Source organism: Oryzias latipes, chromosome 6 (assembly GCF_053564925.1).
Source record: "Oryzias latipes strain Hd-rR chromosome 6, Olatipes_Hd-rR_3.1".
NCBI lineage: Eukaryota > Metazoa > Chordata > Actinopteri > Beloniformes > Adrianichthyidae > Oryzias > Oryzias latipes.
The window spans coordinates 33285467-33307658 of NC_136242.1; the positions used below are offsets into that span (position 1 = coordinate 33285467).

Below are 22192 nucleotides of genomic sequence, written 5' to 3' on the forward strand. Positions count from 1 at the left end.
ACGATGTTTGCAGTAAACCATTGGGATGGAAGATGGTATCGTCCATCGGCAACCCTAGTAGCTTTAACAGTTAAGTTTTTAAAAACAGACCAACTGATAACTGGAAAGAATTGGTAAATATATTCACTGATTAAAAAAATAATAATTATATAATTAGTCATGTGAGAACATTTGGAAACTGTAGCGTTGGTTCCTGAAGAACTATACGGTTATTTTGGAGTAATTATGTATGAAAAAATCTTTAAAAAAACAATAGAAGAGATTTTCTCCCAAAATCTTTGTTGCACTATGACAGACAGTCAGCTGATAATTAGTCATATTGGAAAGTTTGGTGACTGCAGCTTTAGGATCTTCGGAACTATTCAACATTTTTGATCAGATGTGATTCAAATCTCTATTAAAAATGAAAAACAAGGACTTTCTTCCAATATCGTTGTTGTAGAAAAAATGTGATGATGAGATTTCATGATTAGATCATATCAAAAGAACAAATCATTGGTTTGGGCTGTTTTTTTTTTAAGGACTATAGATTTTTTTTTTTTTTTATTGCATTTTTATGACTTTTTTTCCAGAGGTTGCACTTTTCACTGTCGTCTCTCAGGCGGCGCCGTTCGTATTGGAAAAAAAAACAAAAATCCAAATACTTCTCTTTTAAAAACCTTTGTAGGTCGTAGGCGTTGAGACAAAAAGCCAGAGACACTAGCAGTCAGTTTGAAATGTTTATTGAAAGAGATTTTGAACCTTGAAGTCCTCTTCTTCTTTCAGCTTTTTATTGAGGGGTCACCACAGCCAATCAGCTTGCTCTATCTAACCCTGTCTTCTGCATCCAGAAACCTCCTCACTGGTCTTCCCCTGGACCCCTTGCCTGGCAGCTCTAGACTCGGCATCCTCTTACCCAGTGTTTTTCAACCAGTGTGCCGCGGCACACTAGTGTGCCGTGAGAGATGGTCAAGTGTGCCTTGGGAAATTGCCCTCATTAACTGATCTAAAAGCAATTACCATCTCCATGATTTCAGCTCTCTGTTCATCCAAACAGGCCCTGATAAAACACTGAGGAGTTAGGAATATAAAAGATCATAAAATACTTTTTCTTTGTGTTTTTTTTATTTTAATAAAGACATTTTGATAAGGTACCGCGATTCAGCTGCACCTTCGGCTGTATTTTGGAAACGTCCCGTCCCTTTAACTGTCTCCACCAATCATTCTTGAAGGCTTAATCACATGTCATCAGTCTGACCAATCAGAAGTGGTTAAAGTCTTCACTTCCTTGTCCCGATTTAGTTCGTAAAGTCGCTCAGTTCTAAAAAAAAATAGCAGCTAAAGCTCGTCTTTAGCGGTGTAGCTTCCCACAGAATCCGGTATCAGACCGTGGAACAAGTGAACAAAACAATGAAGCTCCGAAAACCGATCTCCGGCCGTTTTATGCACTACATCTCCCATGATGCATTGGGTTGTGAGAGTGACAGCGCATACGGAGATCTGTTGTTAAACGTCTTGAAACCAACGAACACACATCAAACTGTTTTTAAATCTTCTAACTTATCTTTTATTGCATCTTTTAGAAAAAAACAGCTGCAGTTTCCAGCTTTTTCTGCAACAATTATCTCAAAAACGCACGTGAGATTGTGGAGGGGCTGTAGATCAATACAGAGTATGAGTTTCTCCTTTTTTTTTAATTTTTGGATGCTGGTGTGCCGCGGGATTTTTTTTAAGGTTAAAGTGTGCCGTGGCTCAGAAAAGGTTGAAAAACACTGGTCTTACCAACATATTCACCGTCTTTCCTCTGGACGTGTGCCAACCATCTCAGTCTGACTTCATCTCCAAAACCTCTAACATGTGCTGTCCCTCTGATGTCCTCATTCCTGATTCATCCTGGTCACTCCCAAAGAGAACCTCAGCAACTCCATCTCTGCTGCCTCCAGCTCTGCTTCCCGTCTTTTCTTCGCTGTCTCTAGGCCCAACAACACGCCAACATGAGCCTCGAGGTCCGAATCTGTGAATATCTCGCCAACTTCACCGAGCTGTTTTTCTGCGCCTTCTGCTCAAACTGCGTCCGTTTTCCGCTGAACTTTATAGCAATAAAATGTTGTGTTGGGTTTATGATATGCAGACTTCTACTAGGACATTTATTTAAAATAAACAGCGTTGATCAAAATAATGAAAAAAAAAAAATCAAACGTAAAATTCCGATAACGATCGGGTCTGAAACGTCGTGATTTCCGATCAAATGTTCGGATCGGGACATCCCCGGTACAAAAGTAGGCTGTTGCTTTGTTTTCTGTTGTTAAAACTGAAGTAAATTTACTTTATGCCTCACTCCCTAAACGGTTCCCCGATAAACTCCACCTGGTTCTAGTTCAACCTTTAACACTTTTAAATAACACGCGCTCTTTGACGTACCGTAAATCTTTGACCGTTCATGCAATCAGCTGATTCTGAAGTGGCTTTGCTCAGTGCAGCATTTGCTTTATCCACAATGTTAACTCTGTCAACGGTTGAGGAGTTACAGCAGTCAGAAGAATGGAAAAGGGTTCTAACTGTCTGTAATTTTGAGGTCAAGGACTGTCAAAGTAACTACTCTGTGTTGTTTCCCATTTCCCATCAGTTATGCAATGATGAGTTCATTTATTCCAAACCGATTGAATCCTAAACCCTCAGATTCTACCAACAACCTCCCTGGCGTGGCCTCAGGAATGCATTTGTCATCCTGACCCACTTTTGACTTCTACGACAGAAGAAACAGCCAAGTAGAGTAAAGACTTTAATCCTCAGCTGTGGGAAACCACTAAAACAAATGGTCAGAAGCCACCGACTAAGTCGTCCTCTCACAGGTCATCCTTCAGGTATGACCTGTGAGAGCTGCAGTTTTCAACTTCAAACCTTTAGTTCCCTCAGACCTGATGCAACATGGGTATTTCAGCTCTAATGCTTAGATCTTAAAGCTGCAGAAGGGTGAGGTACAAGGACGGACACTATCTCCAACCCTCTGACTTTGCTCTGTAAAACAAAAACAATCACCTGAACAAAGGATCTTACGGTAAAGTTTGTTTAAACTAGATGATGTCATGAGAGCAGCCAAACCAGCACCTCATGCTAGACTCACTTGAAGCCAAACACGGGAATTGTCCCTCAACACATTCATTTCCTCTCACAGAGCAGCCGCCGAAAGCCGTAACCCTCTGACGGTTAACAGCATTCCATTAGCATGGAGCCACAACCCTCTCCTGTTAGGGGCTCGCTGCCGTCTCCGCCTGCTACCATGTACGTGGTGGTTTGACATCTGAGGGGGCCACCGTGCCTCTGGTGAATCAAGCAGCAACAGACCCTCTGGGCAACACCTGATCGCTGAGAATCGACTCTCGACACACCGGGAGCTTCACCATCTTCTCGTCAGGTGACGTTGACATCTTCAGGACGAGCTGGACGGATTCATTCCTGATCCATCTCTGTAGATGTTCCTCCATCTCTTCCCTGCTGCCACTACAGATCACAGTGTCATCTGCAAACATCCTGGTCCACAGAAATTCCCGTCTGACCTCATCTGTCAGTATGTCCATCACCATAGCAAACAGGAAGGAGCTCAAAGTGGATCCTTGGTGCAGTCCCACCTCTGTCACACCTACAGAACCTCTCACTGCTGACCTCCCGCTCCCGTCCAGCGTTCTTCCTCATCCAAACTACAGCTCAGCTGAAGCAGTAGGACGGTGGTTTGGGTTTGTTAAAACTCTGTATGCTTTTTTAGTGAGTTTTAGAGAAAAAAATTCAGCTTTAAAAGCAGAACAAAAAAAAAAGTGTCAAATCTTCTCATCCCACATGAAGAACCAGAAGAGGGACTTCCAGAAAACATCAACTCTGTTGACATTGTGTGTCAACGCAAGCAGAAAGCCAGTCGTTTAAATGTTTACATTTCAGCTTTTCACTTTTATGCTAATGTTTACATCTTTATGAACTCAGTGAAGTGACAAAACGCAGAGGCCCTTTAGTGACTCAGCATCTAATAAATAATAACATTTGGGTTGCATTACTTATTATTTAACTGTGTCCTGCTGCTGAATTGTAAGAAACAACTAGAGTTCAATAGAACAGATCAATAAAACAGGATAAATCACCGCACTGAGGCAGAATAGGAGCCTTCATCTGACAGAAACATTTGTCAGGTCAGGACCTTGCTGCTGGATTTAACCCCGACTGCAGCGGCGGGTTGGTTGGTGTGTCAGCCAGACTGAAGGTTGGTGCAAGTGTGCCAAAGCAGACTAATACAAATGTAAAATGTGGGATTGCATCATAAACTGCAGCCAAACCGTCCTGTTTTCTGTTGAGGAAGGAGGGCTGTTGGGAGAATCTGCAGGAGCGTCAGACTGTGCCTCCACACGTCTGCCAGCGGCTCAGGCGTGATCCGGCACAGAGGAAATGTTCACGCAACCGGCGGGAAAACGCCTCTGAACTCCCGCCTCTCTGTTCACGTCAGTCATTTCTCTCTACGATGCTCCTTTAAAAAGCTTTAGCTTGTGTCAAGTCTGCACAGTTACTAAAGGGCAGTGAAATCAGATTCATATGATCTGAAACTCAAAGAAACTAAATGCCTCATTACTTCAAAGATTCATGATTGCAGAGTCTTTACATGGATTGACCTCAGCACTGTGGGCAGCAAACCCATTTAAAGACTCACTCCCATGAAAATAGTGTTTGTAACTTGTCCTTGTGGTATTTTTGTGATGATGGAGGTCAAATGTTCAGAAAATTAAGCTTAAAATTGCATTTCTGACCACTTCATTCAAATCATTGTGAAATCATGAAATAAAAGAAGAAAAAAGGAATCATGGAAAAGAGTGCATTTGTGACTTCAGAGCTACAGTGGGCGGGTCACAGGCTCCATGCTCCGCCCCTTTCTGATGCATCATCCACCTGCAGACAGACAGATCCATGAACATCTTTGTTTTCCTCGTCTGAGCTGGAATCTGGATCTAAGCGGTACGACTGGATAGCTCTGATATTGCTGCCATTTTTGCTGCAGTGTTAATGCTAGCTTGGGGGTGTGAGGGGCTGTAAGCTAGCAGGAGAGGGTGTAACCCCATAGATCAGTTTTTTCAACCTTTTGTACACTTTAACCTCGACAAAAATTCCGCGGCACACCAGAATCCAAAGATTTTTTTAAAAGGAGAAACTCAGTCTGTATTGATCTACAGTCCCTCCATGATCTCACATGCATTTCTGTGATAATTGTGGCAGAAAAAGCTGGAAGCTGCAGCTGTTTTATCTAAAAGATGGAATAAAAGTTAAGTTAAAAGATTTAAAAACTGGTTTATGTGTGTTCGTTGTGGTTTCAAGACGTCAAAGGAAGACTCATTGTGCGCTGAGACGATGTCCCTTTAACCCAATGCATCATGGGAGATGTAGTGCAAACAGCCGCCGAACGCAGACAGACTAGCGTCTCTGAGCTTCATGGTTTTGTTCACTTGTTCCACGGTCTGACACCACATTCTGTGGAAAGCTAGACCGCTAAAGACGAGCTTTAGCTGGTTTTTTTGTTAGAACTGAGAGACTTTATGAGCAGAATCAGAACAAGGAAGTGAAGACTTTAACCACTTCTGATTGGTCAGACTGATGACGTGTGATTAAGCCTCCAAGAATGATTGGTGGAGACATTTTAAGGGGCGGGACTTTTCCGAAAACAGTTATAGTTGCACTGGTTGAAAAACGTTGCGATAGAAGATGGGAAATAGGCACGACTAATTCAGAGGTGAATTTCTAATGAACTCCTGCCGCTCCGCAGAATCTATGTCCTAGAAAATGACCGGGTTTTCTCTGTTTTTATTTTTATTTTGCTAAAAAAAACATCATAATCACAACTAGAAGGAGCTGCATTTTCAGAAGAAAATACAGAGTTTAATGCTATTTTGCTGAATGAAAATGACACTTAAAGGGTAATAATTGGCAACAAAAAAATAAATAAAGGAATGATCAAAGTTGACCGTAAATAAAGTCAAAACAGCTAAATAACAAAAAAGATATTTTTGTGAAAAAGTGCCAGAGCCGGGTATCGAACCAGTGAGTTTTTGCACCAAGGATCCCCCATGGATTTCAATGGAGAAAAAATCCTAGAAATCCTGAAATATCTTGAAAAGTTCAAGTTTGAAGGACCAAAAGTCACAGCTGGAAAGAGCTGAACATTTGAATAGTTGGATTTTAAAAATAGGTGAAATATTGTTGGAGTTATTAATTCATTTATTTATTCATCTTCTTCCGTTTATGCCTTTCGGGGTCACGGGCTGCTGGAGCCTATCCTGAACAGGTCGCCAGTCTGTCTAGTAGGAGTTAAGCACCAAAAAATGGTGGAAGATACAAGAATAAAGAAAGAGAAACAGGAAAACAATGGGTTGAATACTTTATAGCATTAAAATACCACTGTGAAGGCATTTGGAATAGATTCAAAATGATGACTTCAAATGTATGGCCTTTAAATGAGAGAATAAAGAGAACCCCCTCATAAATAAGTGGACACACTGTCATTGTCACCACCACGTGATTACAGCAGGCTGGAAAAGCATGCTGGCTGCAGACACCTACTGTATTTAAACGAGTCCCAACACAATGGACCCACGCACGGTTCTGCAGTAATACAGCTCAGGCTGACAGACATTCCCCTGCTGCTGTTGTGAGCTAACAACAGAAAAAGTTTCAAACTGCAGAACAGTCAGTGAGGGGAGAATGCAGCGGCATGTTGTCACCGTCCTCTGCATTCCTAAGGCTGTCCCATTACACCACGCACGGGCACGCAAACCAGTACACCTCAAAAATAGATTTTTGTTTTTTTTTCCCTCTAACATCCCATTCTACGGGGGCCGGGTGGCTTAAACCGAGGAGCAGTTAACCACAGCGAGCCATCCAAACTGTGCCAAGGTAAACATCTCAGATCCAAACACAGCGATCGAAATGGTCTCTCTCTCTTACCTAGATCCTTTAGATCCTTTTCTGCTCAGCACGCGCGCATTTCCGAGCGTACGTGACGTTTTTCCACGTTAAAAATCCCCATCCGTTCGTTAATAATGCATTCTGGGGGCCAAGCACCGAGGCGAACAGCAGAGGGAGAAGGCGCAACTTGAAACTGACGGAGAAGGATTGGACCGAACCAACACGACGAAGGGCAGGGGGGACAATAGCGGCTGGGAAACAAAATCCGGTAAAAAGAAATATATTGGACGGCGCAACAGACTGGTGTGAATACAAAAACACGGACATGATTCAAGACTGTGGAAATTACTTAAATACGGGTATTTGACTAAATTTCGGTTTACTGAGCAAAGCAAACAACCCACATCACAAAAGAAAGTGGAGCCGCCCGTTCAAGCTCAGTTTAATCCGATAGGTCTTTTTCTGGCGTGACGCAATAAGTGAGTGATGCGTTCAAATTATCCAGGAAAATTTCTAACCGACTCATTCTGGCGCAAAGAATGCAAATGATCCTTTCAGATATTGCACCCCGCGTTGATCAACTCCATTTAACCTTAATTTCTTCTTTGTCATGAATGAAATGAAGATCATTTTTGGCAAAACAATGAGTTACTTTGCCTAAAATTGAAGGCGGGAAAACATAGCAGTTAAAAAACCCGATTAACTTGAAGTAGCAATAATAGCAGCTGAAGACTTCTTAGAAGAATGGATATTTGACACCTTAATTTCTGTTAAACGGCGCTCCTCAAAAATCCTGTTGTCTTTCATTTAGTTGGACACTAAATAAATCTGCTTTGGCTAAAGTCCTGAAGAATAATATCTGAGTTCTTAACAAGTACAAAGTATTTTTTTCTAAGTCCCTGCTTTTATGAATGGATTCTGCAGACGTTTGCATGCAGCCATTACTTGTCACAGACTAATTTCCCAGCTATTTTGTGCCCGTTTAAACATGCACAACATAAATTTCAAACACATGATAAATTTCACATTTTTTCATAAAAAAATTAATTTTGAATGTCTTGATGTTTGCTTAAAACATCAGAATGAAATTTTCTTTTTAAAAGTCCTACCTTTGCATATTGCATGAGAAGAATCCGTTAGTGGTATTATTGCCCGACAGGCTGAAATATGTAGAACTAAAAATGTGAGCTCATTTTGGATGATCATTAGTCATTTGAATGTTTTTTATTAACGTTTCAAATCTGGCCTCGTGCCTTTTTAGGGCCTCTGGGTATATTTGTCGACACTTTAATCCATCACAGAAGCAAAGCAGCTGAATCACAAACCACTGAAATGGACAATCTGTAAATGACAACTATTTAGTTTTAGCCCATTTCTAGAAGATGATGTTTGCTTTGTTTTCCAATTTTTCTCATTCTAATTCTAAAAAGAAATTTAAAAAAAATTACTGTTTTTGTGCTTCTACGGCTGGAAGCTTTAAAAATATTACAGCAAAGCGGCGATCAATGGTTGAGTTAAGTTTCAATAGTTTCAAGTTTCAAAAAATAATAATAAAACCAGAAATAAAATAAAATTTTTTTTTGAAAGGAGTAAAAAATTCTTGTCAACAATCTAATCTGTAAAAACTAAATATATGGTCTGAAATTCAGGTTCTTGTTGAATCAAATCTGGCCCGTGAAGAACACCAGCTGGTCGCGGACGCCTGTCACATCCTGGATGGCGTCTCTTCTCACACCAGTATGATAGAAAATAGATCATTTTCTCACTGCCTATAAACTAATTGTTGGATTTTCTTTACAATTTCTTGTAGTTCTTTCATTTTTTTCACTCCGTTGTTCCAGCTGCCCTTAATAAATGCCTTCTTCCTGGTTTCTGATGATACGTTTCTCTTTCTCCCTGCGTTTTTAATTTTCTAGTGTCTGTTCACTTTCCTGCTTTTAGAAAGTCCATTTTTTTGCTTTTTGTTGTTTGTTTTATAACAACTATGAGCTATCCTTGTTATCCAGCTGCCTCCTCCTCTACATTTTCATTCAGTTTCTGGGGTCCTGCACTAAATAACAGTCTTTTCAACCCCTTTGATGCCATAAAAACATCACCTTTGTCCAGAATTGGTGTCATTTATAAGCTCAGAGGCACGTTGGATGGGTCATCAAACAGAGGGCGTGCATTGTCACCCTTTGTGGAAGAATAGGGCATTGTGTGCTCTGGACTGACCCACAACTTTCAGAGGAAAAAGGCAACCGCCGTGAGCTTCTGCAGCTCCACAGCTCACTCGCTTGAAGGAGGAATGGGACGACGTGTCACCGACTTCCTGACTTTGCCTCTAAAGTGCCGTGACAACAGTGACTCACGGAAAAGACCGTCCTTTTGGTAGGTTTTTTAGATCTTTTGAATCCCGAGTACAATTTCTAGTCAGGAAGTCTTCCAGCTTCCACCATCACAAGGACGTCACATCAGAACAAGCTGGCCTAGTTCTGGCTGTACACATCTTCTAATTAAACAAACCACAAGAGAATGCAGGCAGGCAGATCTGCTCCAGTGAGAATAAAAGAGGGACGGAAAATCCAAAAGAACAAAGGTGGATTTGTGGTCCCATGCAAGGCTTTCTGCTGCATCATAATACATCAGTGGGAGAGGCTGGCTCTGATTGTGTCGATGCTCTTGGCTTCCACCGCACCTCGGTCGACCAAAGAGCTGTCAGGAGGGATCAGCAGATGCTGAATGAAGCTCACAGACAAAGCGTTGCCTCGCCGGAGGTGAGGCGGCCTGCACACTTATTCCCATCCTCACAAAGGACAAACACATGATGTCATTCCAGAAATCCTCAAAAGGCAGCGGCCGCATTTCCACATCAAACGCAGACAGCAAACACGTCTCCATCCGTCTGCTCTTCAGCAGCAGGAGGATCAAAGCGCTGGAGGACTTACGCCGCTGAAGGAGGAGCAGGACAGGAGAAAGGAGCCACAAAGGTGCTCCCCTTGTTTCCGATTATCCGCTTTCCTTCCTCCTTCACGTCTGCCGTCCTCCCACCTCCTCTTCTCACCACAGATGCTGCCTGGACCGGCGCTTGTTGTTATGGTAACTGAGAGGGCTGGGGGGGGGGACTCACGTGACCTGAACTCCTCCAGCACTGATTAGACGAATGCAGTGAAGTAAGGAGGAGTCCACACGGTCAGGGGTGGGTGGGGGGTCCTCTTAAGGTGGGTGAGTGGCTGGATTAGCAGCCTGATGACTGACTCCAGGGATTACCAGTCTGAGCCATCGGCCTTTTCCACGGCGTCCCCGCCTGCCGCTAAAGAAACGGCCAACGCACGGCTGACTGACCTGCTGCTGCGTCGCAGCTTCCTGCAGGCGCTGCACGAACCTATTTATAGCGACCCGAGCAGAGCAGCTGCTGCTCGTTTTGTCCTGCAAAGGAATTCCACTCCAAACACACAATTCCAGCAGATAAAAGGAAACTAAAGTATCGTGGAGCAAAATAAAAATGACATTTAAAAAAACTGCACATTTGTCAAACTTTGCAAGAGTTTTTAGGCTTTGGAGTGGATGAAATACTGGCACAAAGGGGTTTCCATATTCATTTACAGACCCACTCTGGAGGTTTTTTTTTGGTGTTTTTAACGTGTTCTCGTGATATTTTTCTGATGATGGAGGACTTGAATAAACAAAATACACTTCTAAACTGCCTTTCTGAGGATTTCTTTATTGAAATCGTTGTGAATCAGGAGCAGACGAAAAAAATGCCGGTTGAAAAAGTTCACATTTATGACGTAAAATCTGCAACAGGCGGGGCCACAGGCTCCATGCTCCGCCCCTTTCTGATGCATCCACCTGCAGACAAACAGATCCACGAACGTCTTTGTTTTCCTGCGTCTGAGCTGGAATCTGGATCTAAACTGGACGGCTGGACAGATCTGATATTGCCACCATTTTTGTTGCACCGATAACGTTAGGTTGGGGGTGTGAGAGAGCATGTAAACAGAAAGCTCTCAGCAAAGTAGCGGGGAAGGGTAGCGCCGACGTCATGAACATTTCCAGGGATTGCTTTTTCCCTGGAAATCTGTCCTCAACTTCGGATTGCTAAACTCCACCTGAACCAAACATAAATGTGTAAAAATGTTTTCCCAAAAGTAAGCGGGCGGCACATCAAGCAGCCATTTTTCCTCCCAAGCTGAAATTGGGTCACGAACTTTATTAATAAAATATGCTCTGCAGTCTCCAGAGCCATCTGTTCATCTGCAGACACCACGCGCTGACAGTTTTTCTTTGTCACCTTTGAGTAATTAAAATGTACTGCCAGCTGTTTCCTTCCAGCACACTCGAAAAATTAGATTTAAACCAGATTCTGGATCCGATTCGTGAGTATTTGGACCAAAATCACAATAACCATAATTGTATGTATTCCTCGCAGGAGCACCGAGAGCTCATTTCTGACGCAGTGTTGGTTCTTTTTAGAATAAAATACATGGAAACATTTCTGTGGCATAATTAAAAGTAAAAGTCAATACCAAAAATGTTTTTTCTTCTTCTTTTTAATTTTGAGTCAACAAATACAGCTTCATTCTGAAAATGCATTTCTGGTATTGACTCTTATTTTTAATTATGCTACAGAAATGCTTCCATAAAAGAAAGGATGACGTGTGTGCGTTTCCTTAACTGAGGCTCCCCGTTTCTTTGCCCTCTTTCTGTTCTGTCAGCACGAAGGTGAAAAAGATAATGGGAGCTGTTGTGCTAATAGGTGATCTCATCATGGTCATGACTGCCATCAACAACCAGCTATGGGCCAGTGAGCACTGCAGAGGAGGAGGAGGAAGCTCGTGCAGGGCACTTGATGACTCCTCGTAAACCCCCTCATGGTGCCGAAGCTCAATGTCTGTTTCTGTACGGACAGATTTATCAGGACGATCAAAAACTTCAATTTCAGACTGAGGAGCATTGTCCAAACAGACTAATCTAGTTTAGATTATTTAATTTAATGTAAATGTGTCCTTTGGAAGACAAAGAGGACAATCGACTCGGGTCGAAGGAAAGGTCAAGCTGTGCGCGTTTGCCTAAAGAGGCCTCACTAATGGGCTTTTTTATGTTGGGAAATGCGTATGAGGCTAAAAATAGCCGACTTGCTGCAGGGATGGACACACATGAGAAGATGCGTTACTGTGAGTGGCCATAAAAAACACATTCTGCAAATATCCTAATGAAATAAGATCACCAGAAGTGATGACTGTTACAGTTTACATTGTAAAGGATCTTCCAACTTCAGAACCGCCTTAATCCGTGGTGGCATAGATTCTATAAGGTTCTGGAAACATTCCTCACAGACTTTGGTCCACGTTGACATGACAGCATCACAGTTGCTGCAGATTTGTCTGCTGAACATCCATGATGCCGATCTCCCGTTCCACCACATCTATTGGGTTCTGGTGACTGTGGAGAACGTTTGAGTCCAGAGAACTCATTGTCATGTTCTAGAAACCAGTCTGAGATGATTCCAGCTTGATGATATGGAGCCTTATCCTGCTGGAAGTAGCCATCAGAAGATGGTCCACTGTGGTCAGAAAGAGGTGGACATGGTCAATACTCAGTCATCAATACTCAGGTAGACTGTGGTGTTGGAACCATGCTCATTTGGTACGAAGGGGTCCAAAGTTAATATCCCCACACCATGACACCACCCCCACCAGCCTAAACTGTTGATACGAGGCAGGAGGGATCCATGCTCTCACGTTGTTGAGGCCAAATTCTGACCCTACCATCTGAATGTGGCAGCAGAAATGGAGACTCATCAGACCGGACAAGGTTTTTCCATCGTCTATGGTCCAGTTTTGGTGAGTCTGTGTGAATTGTAGTCTCAGTTTCCTGTTCTTAGCTGACAGCAGTGGTACCCGGTGTGGTCTTCTGCTGCTGTAGTCCATCTGCCTCCAGGTTAGACGTGTTGTTCTTTCAGAGATGCTCTTCTGCAGACCTCTGTTGGAACCAGTGGTTCTTTGAGTTCCTGTTGTCTTTCTATCAGCTGGAACCAGTCTGACCTCTGGCATCAACAAGACATTTCTTCCCACAGAACTGTCACTCACTGGATATTTTCTCTTTTTCTGATCAGTCTCTGTGAACCCTAGAGAAGGTTGTGAGTGAAAATCCCAGTAGGACAGCAGTTTCTGAAATCCTCAGAAATCCTCCCGTCTGGCACCAACAACCATGCCACGTTCACTTCTATTGCCTTTCTTTCTTATGCTGATGCAACAATCAGGACGCCACGTTTCAGTGAAGTTCCGGTTCCGCTCAGCTTTCTTCCGATGGCAGAACCGGAGAGTTCAGCTGTATTTTAGGGAACATGAATCTGGCCAGAGCCGTAACTCCGGCATTTTATTCCCTTCAGAGCCAACACCACTAACCCTGAGCAAACACCGCACAAGTCAGCTCCAGTCCGCGCCGCCCCAGAGCATGATGGGTAGAAGGAATAATGAGTGTGTGAGACGGGACGCCGGGGGGGGGGGGGGGGGGGGGGGGGGGGGGGCAGGAATCAACGTTTCAGAGTGAAACCACATCAGAGGAGGAGGAGGGAGGAAGGAAAACAATGAGTGCAGACGTCAGGAGGTGCGCCGGCCTGCGGTCAGGCGGGGCGCTCTAAATTTAACAGCTGGTGTTTAGGCGCCCTCAGACGTGGCCAGAGTCGAAGCTGAAGCTGCAGTACTGCTGCAAGCTCCTCCCACCGCTGCCCGTCCGCTCTTCACCATGTCAGCCATTGTTCACAAAAAGATAGACTCTAGTTAAAAACCTGACGGTAAAAACACTCACACCATCAAAACAGAGTCATCCCAAAAGCAAAATAAAAGTTGAAAAAAGTGGATGGTTTAAATATGTTTTCATACAGTTAGAATAAAGTCGTTCGGGCCTCTCCACCAACAAGTGGGACTGCAGTCAGACCAGAAAAGCTTCAGCTGCTGGAAGATGCAGCTTCATTACGCTGCAGGCGGTGACCTTTAACCTCTTCCTCTCATGGGAGGAGAGCAACAGCTGACAAATGTTAGGTCTGAGTCAGCGAAACAGGAAAAACGTGACTTTAAACGTTAAAACAGCGAATCAGATGCATGTTAGTAATGTGTCGTCTCTGTCAGGAACATCCCGGAACAGAAAAGGTTCAACGGCAGCTGATCCACCACTTCAGATAGCTGTGCTGCAGATTAGAAAAGAAATCCGACTGCTGCAGTTTAGGATTTCACCTCTGAAATGAACACCGGGGAGTCTTTGTGCTGCAAAGGTTCTGCCGAGTTCCACCGGTTTTGCTTTGCCGCCGTTCAGACGCTGTGTGACACGGCCAACCCACATGTTGGGTTTGGGCGCCAAGAAAATGGCTGAAGGCCGAAGAGCCCGGATCTAGATGGACTTGATGGGAAAACGCTCTATGGTCTGGTGGGTCTACAGAGTCCAGAGAGGATCAGAGAAGGGAGGAACGCATGAAGCGATGGACTCATCTCCATCACGTCTGCTGCTGCCTGTGGGGGCAGTGTCATGGTCTGGGCTTGAAATAGGAAGGTGAAAGTTCACAACTTTATGGTGTCTAAACAGTGCAAACGGAACGGCACAATAATTCAAACATGTATTTACGCCAATGGGGAATGAGCCCTTCACACACACACGTGCACGCTCACGTGCGCACATGCACACATCTTTCACAATGAGCATTGTTGCAGGAGGCTGAATGTCTTCACTGTAAAGTCAGAACAATCGGCTCCTGTCCTGTAACGCTGCGTTTTTTCTAAAAGCTGTATTTTTAAGTAGGATTAAAACAAAAGCTACTAACAGTTTAATGTCAACCTTTTAAGTCTTTCAGAACAATTTAAATACAAAGGAAAATACAACATATGCTAAAAGGCAACAGAGAGCAGTTCCTACCATGGAAACTCTAGAAGTGGCATTTCTAGGGCTTGACCTGTTCCTGTGCTGCGAGTTTTTGGGTTGTCCGGGTCCATGGAGGGTGGCGTGCACGGTCTTGCATAGTCTGCAGGATTTATGGGCGGGGTTAAAATCAGGGAAAATCTGGACGACACGCCTGCGTCTCACCTGCTCAACCCTTGTGTGTCATGAGTGCTCGCCACGACCCGCAGAGCGTAGACATAAACATGCATGAACATTTTCTCTCCACAGAGTTCTCTGAGACGTGTGGGACCTTGAAATTTCCCATGCGGGACCCGCCCCCATACAGGTTTGACCCCCGGCATCCCCTCGAAAGGGCAGTTTGGACTTAGGCTAAATCTGCAACCAGCTGTGATTCCAACACTGTCTGAGTTTATTTAGCTGCTCAGCTTAAACCCTTGTGCTATCCTATAGGGTCCAGATGACCCCCCCCTTAAATTGACGTGTTCTCCCTACCATGACAAAGGTGGATAAAGGTGGAAAGATTTCATGTAATCCATGGACACCAGTGAAGATCACAAATCATTGAAGAAAAAAGGTTCTGAGCACTGTCTAGTGGGTCTAGATGACCCATCTCCCAATGTTAACGTGCTTAGGATAGAACAAGGTATACAAGGCTCGGGTCACTGTTGAGCTGATATCGATAGACTGAATGGTTCAGGTCAGACGTGACGCCGTCAGTCAATGATTTCACCAACCCGAGTCCATCTCTCACCCATCGCAACACAGGAAGGAGAATCCCCTCCACTAGATCCGTATCTCATTCTGGGCTGATTCTGGAGAAACCTCTCCACCCCTTGTCCCTTCCAGCTTCCCTCTGTCTGCTTCAACGAGTCATCCGTGTCGACTGACAAAGAGCAAACGCACAACCGTTGACCGCAGCTGTTCACATACGGCGACATGTGATCTGTCAGCCGCCACTTAAGGCGGCTTGTGATGAAGGAGCGGGACTGAGAGAGAGCGAGGACGGACGGCACACAGCAAGGACTCCATCAGACGGACGGAGGAGCGGCGATCCGCCTGAAAGCTCCCCGGTCACCAGAAGTCAGGAGTCCGAAGGAGGCGGAGCTGAACTGAAACGTATTTTATGAACGTAAATATAGTTTCTGATGAAAACGACTCCATAAAGTGAGCACGTGTATTAACATGTGGTGGATCATCAGCTGATTGACGTCTGAGACTCCGCCCCTCTGATGCGTTTGCAGAACATGACTCTCCTGAGCTTTCTCTGCCTGAGAACTATGAAACCGCATCCGGTTTTGAAACCCCTTTGGTGACACAGGGTTGCTGGAGCCTATCCCAGCTACCGATGGGGGGAGCAGGTCACTCATACTCACACCTAGGGGGCAATTTAGAGTCACCAGTTACCCTATATTACACATTTTTTTTAACTGTGGGGGGAAACTGGATTGAACCCTGACGTGCATGAAGAGAATGTGCAAACTCCACACAGAAAGTACCGAGCTGGGATTTGAACCAGGACCAATTCACCGTGAGGCAAGGGTGCTAACCACTGCACCACTGCGCAGGCAACAATGATATAATGAGATATTTTTATGATTCCAGCGCCGTGGCGGCATCACAGAGGCCTTGTGTTGAGGCTCCGCCTTCGTCGTTTTTCTTCTGATCTGATCAGATTATAAACGTAAACATTCTGAAAACATAAAGGTTCACCCAGAAACAGACGAATCCATGCGAGGAAGCAGAAAACCAGCTTTCCCCATCACTTCATGACTAACCTCACCATCCTCCCGACAGAAACGCCACTGAAGGCGGGGTTTCTGGCAGACATGATCACGGCTTGCGTGACGGTAATTGCCGGCTCTGAAGTCGGCCCGTGACTTCACATGTCGCTGAATCCCACGGCTGTTTTTCTGACGTCGTGTCTGTTCTTTTCTCCTCCACCTCTGCAAAGTGATGACTTTTTTCCTTCGACATGAAAGTTTCTCTCAGTCCAGCTGTTCTCTAAAAATGGACCAGATTCAATTAAATTGATTGCATTTCTATGTCCGCAACGGACGTCAAAAAGACACAAACATCCATTGACACCAGACCAGACATCAGTAGCGGTTCTAGGCACGGGCCGTCCGGGCGGTTGCCTGGGGCGGAAAACTGAAGGGGGGCGGCACCGGCGGCTCAGCGCTTGTAAAATATTATATGCACCACTATTGGTTTACTTATGTCACAGTTTGTGAGTTTGTAACAGCCTGAACCTGGCCGCGCCGCCGCCCTCGCCCCGCAGCTGCGCTCTCCTGTCTTTGAGAAGTAGACACAAATGTGTGTGAAGAAGAAGGGAGGGGGCACGGGGGGAGCACGGAGCGCCACCGCGTTTGCGCATGCGCAAAACCTGACGGGCTCATCTTTCAGGGGAGGCGACGGTCGCGGGCTTGATGAAAAAAATAAAAGTATAAACTGCGACTGCGCCGTCATGTAGCGAATCAGCGCCCCTGGCTATAGCTGCACGCGCTCCTGCTGGAAATGTGTGAAGAAAGGGGGGGGGGGGGGCTGCGGGGAATCAGTTCAATTGTGGGACGCTTCCAAATTAAGTGGCTATGTGGGGACAAGGGCGGGGGTTTGAATCTACTTTATAAAACCTTTTTATAAGTCAGTCATAAGGTGACATTCTATAACCAACATTTTAATAAAGGTATTAAAATATATTCTGCTTTTTTGGGTTAATTTTGTGTGAAATGCCCAAATGAAAAAATGGCAACACAAAACAATGCTGTCACTAAGGTGACAGTTGGTTCAGTCGACGGACTTGATGCCTTCTTCGTGACGTGAGGACATTTATGCCAAACAAACGCCAAAAACATCTAAAATATGGAGGAAAAAAAGGTCAAAGCCATCTGGTGCCCAATTTAGAAAGAAAAGAAAAGAGGAAGAGGAGAAAAGAGATAAAGAAAAGGGTAATTCCTCACAGCTTGATGCATGTCTTTTCTAAATTCTAATGCTACCGGCCCTACAACAACGTTGCCGATGAAAACTTTATTTTGGTCGATGACCAACACTGAAGTAGGCCCAAATGTTGCAAATAGCGTCATTTTTTATTTTTATTTTTTAGATTTTATTCTTAAAAATTTGCTCTGCCTTAACTTGTAACATTAGTTATGATTCATGTGTCTGTCTGCTGTGCTGTAACACAACGGTTTTGTTGTGTTTTGCTGTTGTATACTAGTTCATAATGTTAAAAAAGCTGTGATGGTTACACAGCATGCTGCTGCTGCTGCCATAAGATGCTAAGGGGGCAAATAATTTGAGATTGGTCATTAATTAATAATCATTTGTGGCAGCCTAAACGTTTTGACAATGTTTTTTTGACATTTAACTGGGGATTTAGGGGTTAATTTTGAGCCTGCATATGAAGTTTATTTTTTATTTGTTTTACAAATGTTGGGTTATATTTTTAGCCAATAGAATTTCCATAAATCTGTAGGTAGTTTTAAAAATGAATATTTACCATTTACTGCAACTCTATGGGGAGAAAACATAATGTAACAGGTCATAACTAAAAATGTGCCAATCAAAGGATTGAGGACGGAAAACATGAGCTAATTTTTCCTCTCTGAAATAGAGATCGAGATAGAACATGACAATTTAAATTTCCAATTCATAAATGTTTTTCTAAGGCCTATATTGTAGTCTATGGTCTTTTGAAGTCAGTATCAAATGCAATTTCAGGGGCACTTCTAAGATATTTTGGATCGTCTACCACTGCTCAAGATGAGCGTGTTATTTGTGTGATAAAAGGTTTGTGCTTTATAATATTTATTTTAAATTATTTATTTAATATTGAGTTTGATTCAATATTTTCTTAGCTAACTGTATTTTTGCCATGCTTATGGTCTTTTATTTTTTGTGTTCTTATAACTATTATAATGCTGTTCAGAATTCTGACATCTTTTGTATCCACTTCTTAATTTCAATGACAATAAAACATGTCAGTTGACAAAGACAAACAAAGTTCTGTTGTGACTGGGGGGGGGGGGGGGGGCGCCTGGGGAGGGTCTCGCCCGGGGAGTAATTCAGGGTAGAACCGCCACTGCCAGACATCCCATAATTTCCTTCCCCAGCCTGGGTGTGTTACAGAAAAAAGTCCTGCAGTCAGCTTTTAACTGGTCACCGTGGAAACCGTACACCTTCAGACAGAGCCCCCCCTCCCTCCTGTCTGATCCCCTGCAAACTTTAGACAGGCCGCAGTGAGACGCACGCCGCCACGCCTGAAGGAGCTGGACTCCTGCAGTTCAGGTGCTCTGAGGAAGAGGAGAGGATGAGGATTATGAAGCTGCCCCCCACATAATCCCAGAGGGTTTTCCTTTTTTTTCTCCTTTTTAACTTGTTCTGTCCAACAGCTGAGCAAACAGATCAGAGCTGAAGGCTTTTTGTGTTGGACAGGTTTTACTATCACAAAAAGAGGTTATATAGCTTCAAGAAACTAGAGTGTAGATATGTATAAACCCCTTTTTGTTGTATTATTTTTTATTTATTTGTTACATTTAGTGTGTGTGGGGAGGAAGAGGGGGAGAATGTGGGGGGGGGGGGTGGAAGAGAGTAAAAGGAAGAAAGGTGAAAAGGTGGGGGATACAAGCACTGATTTGACTAAGTTATTATTTTAAGCTGTAACAATTATACCAGATCTGCTGGAAAGACAAATATTACATCAAAGGTGGAAATCTGACACTAAGATGAGTGGAAAACATCTGTCCATCCCTACACTGTGGGTTAGGAGGAGGGATGAAGCAGACAGGGAGCAGTGTGGCAGTGTGCACGTGCACGTGGGGGTGGAGATACATGCATGCTGTCGACGTGAACCGTGTGTTCATGAGGGGAGCCAGATCCTACCCAGCCAGACCAGCCAGACCAGGAGAGGGGAGGAGAGCCCCCCAGGCCAGAAGCCCCCCGGCACTGGACCCAGGCAGCCCGGGAGGGGGGGAGGAGGGGATCGCCCAACCACCCAGCCAGGCGCAGAGAATGCCCCCCACAGGGGTCCCCGCCGATGCCCAAAGGCATAAGCGAACCCGGCGTCCGGCCCCAAGGCCACAGAACAGGAGCGCTTGGCCGTACCAGGCGGCAGCCATGGGGGCCACCGGGCGCCGGACACCGAGACAAGGGCCAGGGACGACGCCAGGGCCCCGAGAACCCATGAGCCGCCCAACACCCAACCGGCGCCCCCGCCTCCGCGAGCCAGCCTCGGCACCCGGCCCGAGGATCCCAGAGATCGCAGCGCACCCACAGCCACCCCCCATAACCCTACCCTCTACAACCCTCCTCCACCGCCATATTATCTAAGCCCCCCCTCCCCAACCCCCATAATGCCCTCCCCCCTCTGTGAGGAGGCGGGAGAGCCCCAGAGGATCCCAGCGAGCCAGCCCCCAGGTCCGTCCCACCCATGCACTCTCGCACACATACAATCTTCTGGTTACCCCCCACCCCCCGCCGCCACGCAGTAACCCCCTCCGGCCGACCGACCCCCCAGCGCCGCATGCCCGACCAATTACTGCAGCCGACAGGATACCCATAAGCCCGGCCGCCCTGAGAGGACCAGGCGGGTGAAGACCGGCCGCCCCCCCCCGACCCCACCCATGTATGGAGGTGTGGGTGTGCTGCGTGTGTGCTGCAGGTAAAATAGGAGGTTTCCAGTGTGGGGGGCCCCCCGCTGCCAAGCCACAGAGCCCCCCCACTCCGGGGTCCCTCTGTGTGTGGTGTGTATTCGCTGTGTGTGTCCTGCTAACATGCAGTGTGTGTGTCTAAAGTGGAAGTTTAAATTGTGGGGGGGACCAGTTAAAGATGAGCACGGATGTTTCACCGTGCCCCCCTCCACCAGACCCTCCCCACAAGGCCCTAGATGAATCAGGGTGTCTAATATGCAAATAAAACCGGGATGGAGGGTGGGCGCCGACCCAGAGGGTTTTCCAACGCCTCTGCTCCTCTTTTCACTGCAAAGCTCTGGGTGGATCTTCACTTTGGAGGGTTTCCGTAATGGGATCCTACGGTAGAACAGGAACTTTTGGAACGTCTCATCCCGCTTTCTTGCTCCAAGATGAACGGATTCTCCAAAATCCCAAAAGTTTTGGCTCTCTTCTGGTTTATGGAGAGCACGTCATTTATGAGTCAGTCAGTCAGTGGCTTTGAGTTCAGATTGTTTCTGCCGCCCCTCGTTTGGTTTTTCAGCTCCAACAAACGCTCTCACGGTTGATGGCGGCGGCTCCGTCCAAACCCAGAAGAACCACGCAGTTCAGATTGTGTCTTCATGCAGTTTTCTGCTTAGCATCCTCTTAAGGGTTTGATTCCGGAGTGTCTGTTTGCATCCTAAAGAAACCCGCTAAGCCTGAATTTGGGGGAAAAAACCTAAGAGCCATCCGATTTAACGCGGCCCCAAAGGGCCCGCCTTCTCCAGACGTCTCTGGAGATGAACGGCGTCCACGTCTGAGCGAGTTCAAACGTTCAGACGGTTTCTGAATAACAACAGCTGCTCAGAGACCGAACCAGGAAAAGGAAGCTGAGCTTTCAGTGTTCCGTCTGTTGACGTGAGCCTCTCTTTGCCGTTTGCTCCACAGCAATGGCCATGTGGCGAGCACGTGTCCGCCCAGCATCATCAGACGTCGCCTCACAACCATTTCAGCTGTGAAGGGGATGCTGGAGCTTCTTTGAGGAGGCGGTCACTCCCACACGGATGTTTGAGAACATTTGCTTCACTTGTTTTCTCCTCCCTTTTCCAAAATATTCAGATTAATGTTAAAATTTATGGACGAGAACGTTTATTTGCCTCAACATGCAGGTCTGTTGTTTTCCATTAAACTGTGAAAAAGAATTCGATCGAAGACAAAAACCATTAAATGTTGTGAACAAACCGGTGATTTCTTTGTTTTAGCTTAAAGAAATATAAAAAACCGCGTCGGGAAGAGGCGACGGATGAACCGGAACATTTGGATTCATCCCAGAAGAAAAGGTTTGAAACAATGGGAGTGAATTAGAATTCTAAATTTACGTGAAAAAAGTTAGACTATTTTAAAATTCTAATTCCCTTTTCATAGGAATTAAGTCGGATTTTTTGTGTATAAGTTAGAAGTTTAAGCTTCAAGTCATAATTTTGTTAAAAATCAGATGTTTTGTCAAAACCGACTTCCATGAAAATGATGGGGGGGGGGGGGGTTTTGCAGCATTTTTCTGACGATGGAGGACACAGACAGAGAAAATTAAGATTGAAATTTCCGAGTATTCCTTTAATCAAATCGCTGTGAATCTGGAGCAGACGAAAAAAATGCAGTTGGAAAGAGATCGTATGTAAAATACGCTCTCAGCAACAAGGAGGGGAAGGGGGGCGGGGTTGCTCCACGGCGACTCTGCAGAAACTGTCTCCTGGAAAACA

General features: G+C 45.1%; 1 protein-coding gene across 23 annotated transcripts in view; it reads right to left on the bottom strand.

Annotated features, from left to right (window-relative positions):
- Positions 1-22192, bottom strand: part of mical3a (microtubule associated monooxygenase, calponin and LIM domain containing 3a) — an 83953-nt gene that overhangs the window by 60341 nt on the left and 1420 nt on the right. For 15 of the 23 annotated variants that reach the window (XM_078949081.1, XM_078949074.1, XM_078949067.1 and 12 more), the window contains exon 1: positions 9840-9978. The exons of 3 other annotated variants lie outside the window; for them this stretch is intronic. The gene's annotated coding sequence lies outside the window, so the exon portion shown is untranslated. Of the gene's footprint in view, positions 1-6951; positions 7093-9839; positions 9979-22192 lie in introns of those variants that run through there. 5 more of the 23 variants (XM_078949082.1, XM_078949075.1, XM_023956089.2 and 2 more) reach the window with 1 other exon arrangement.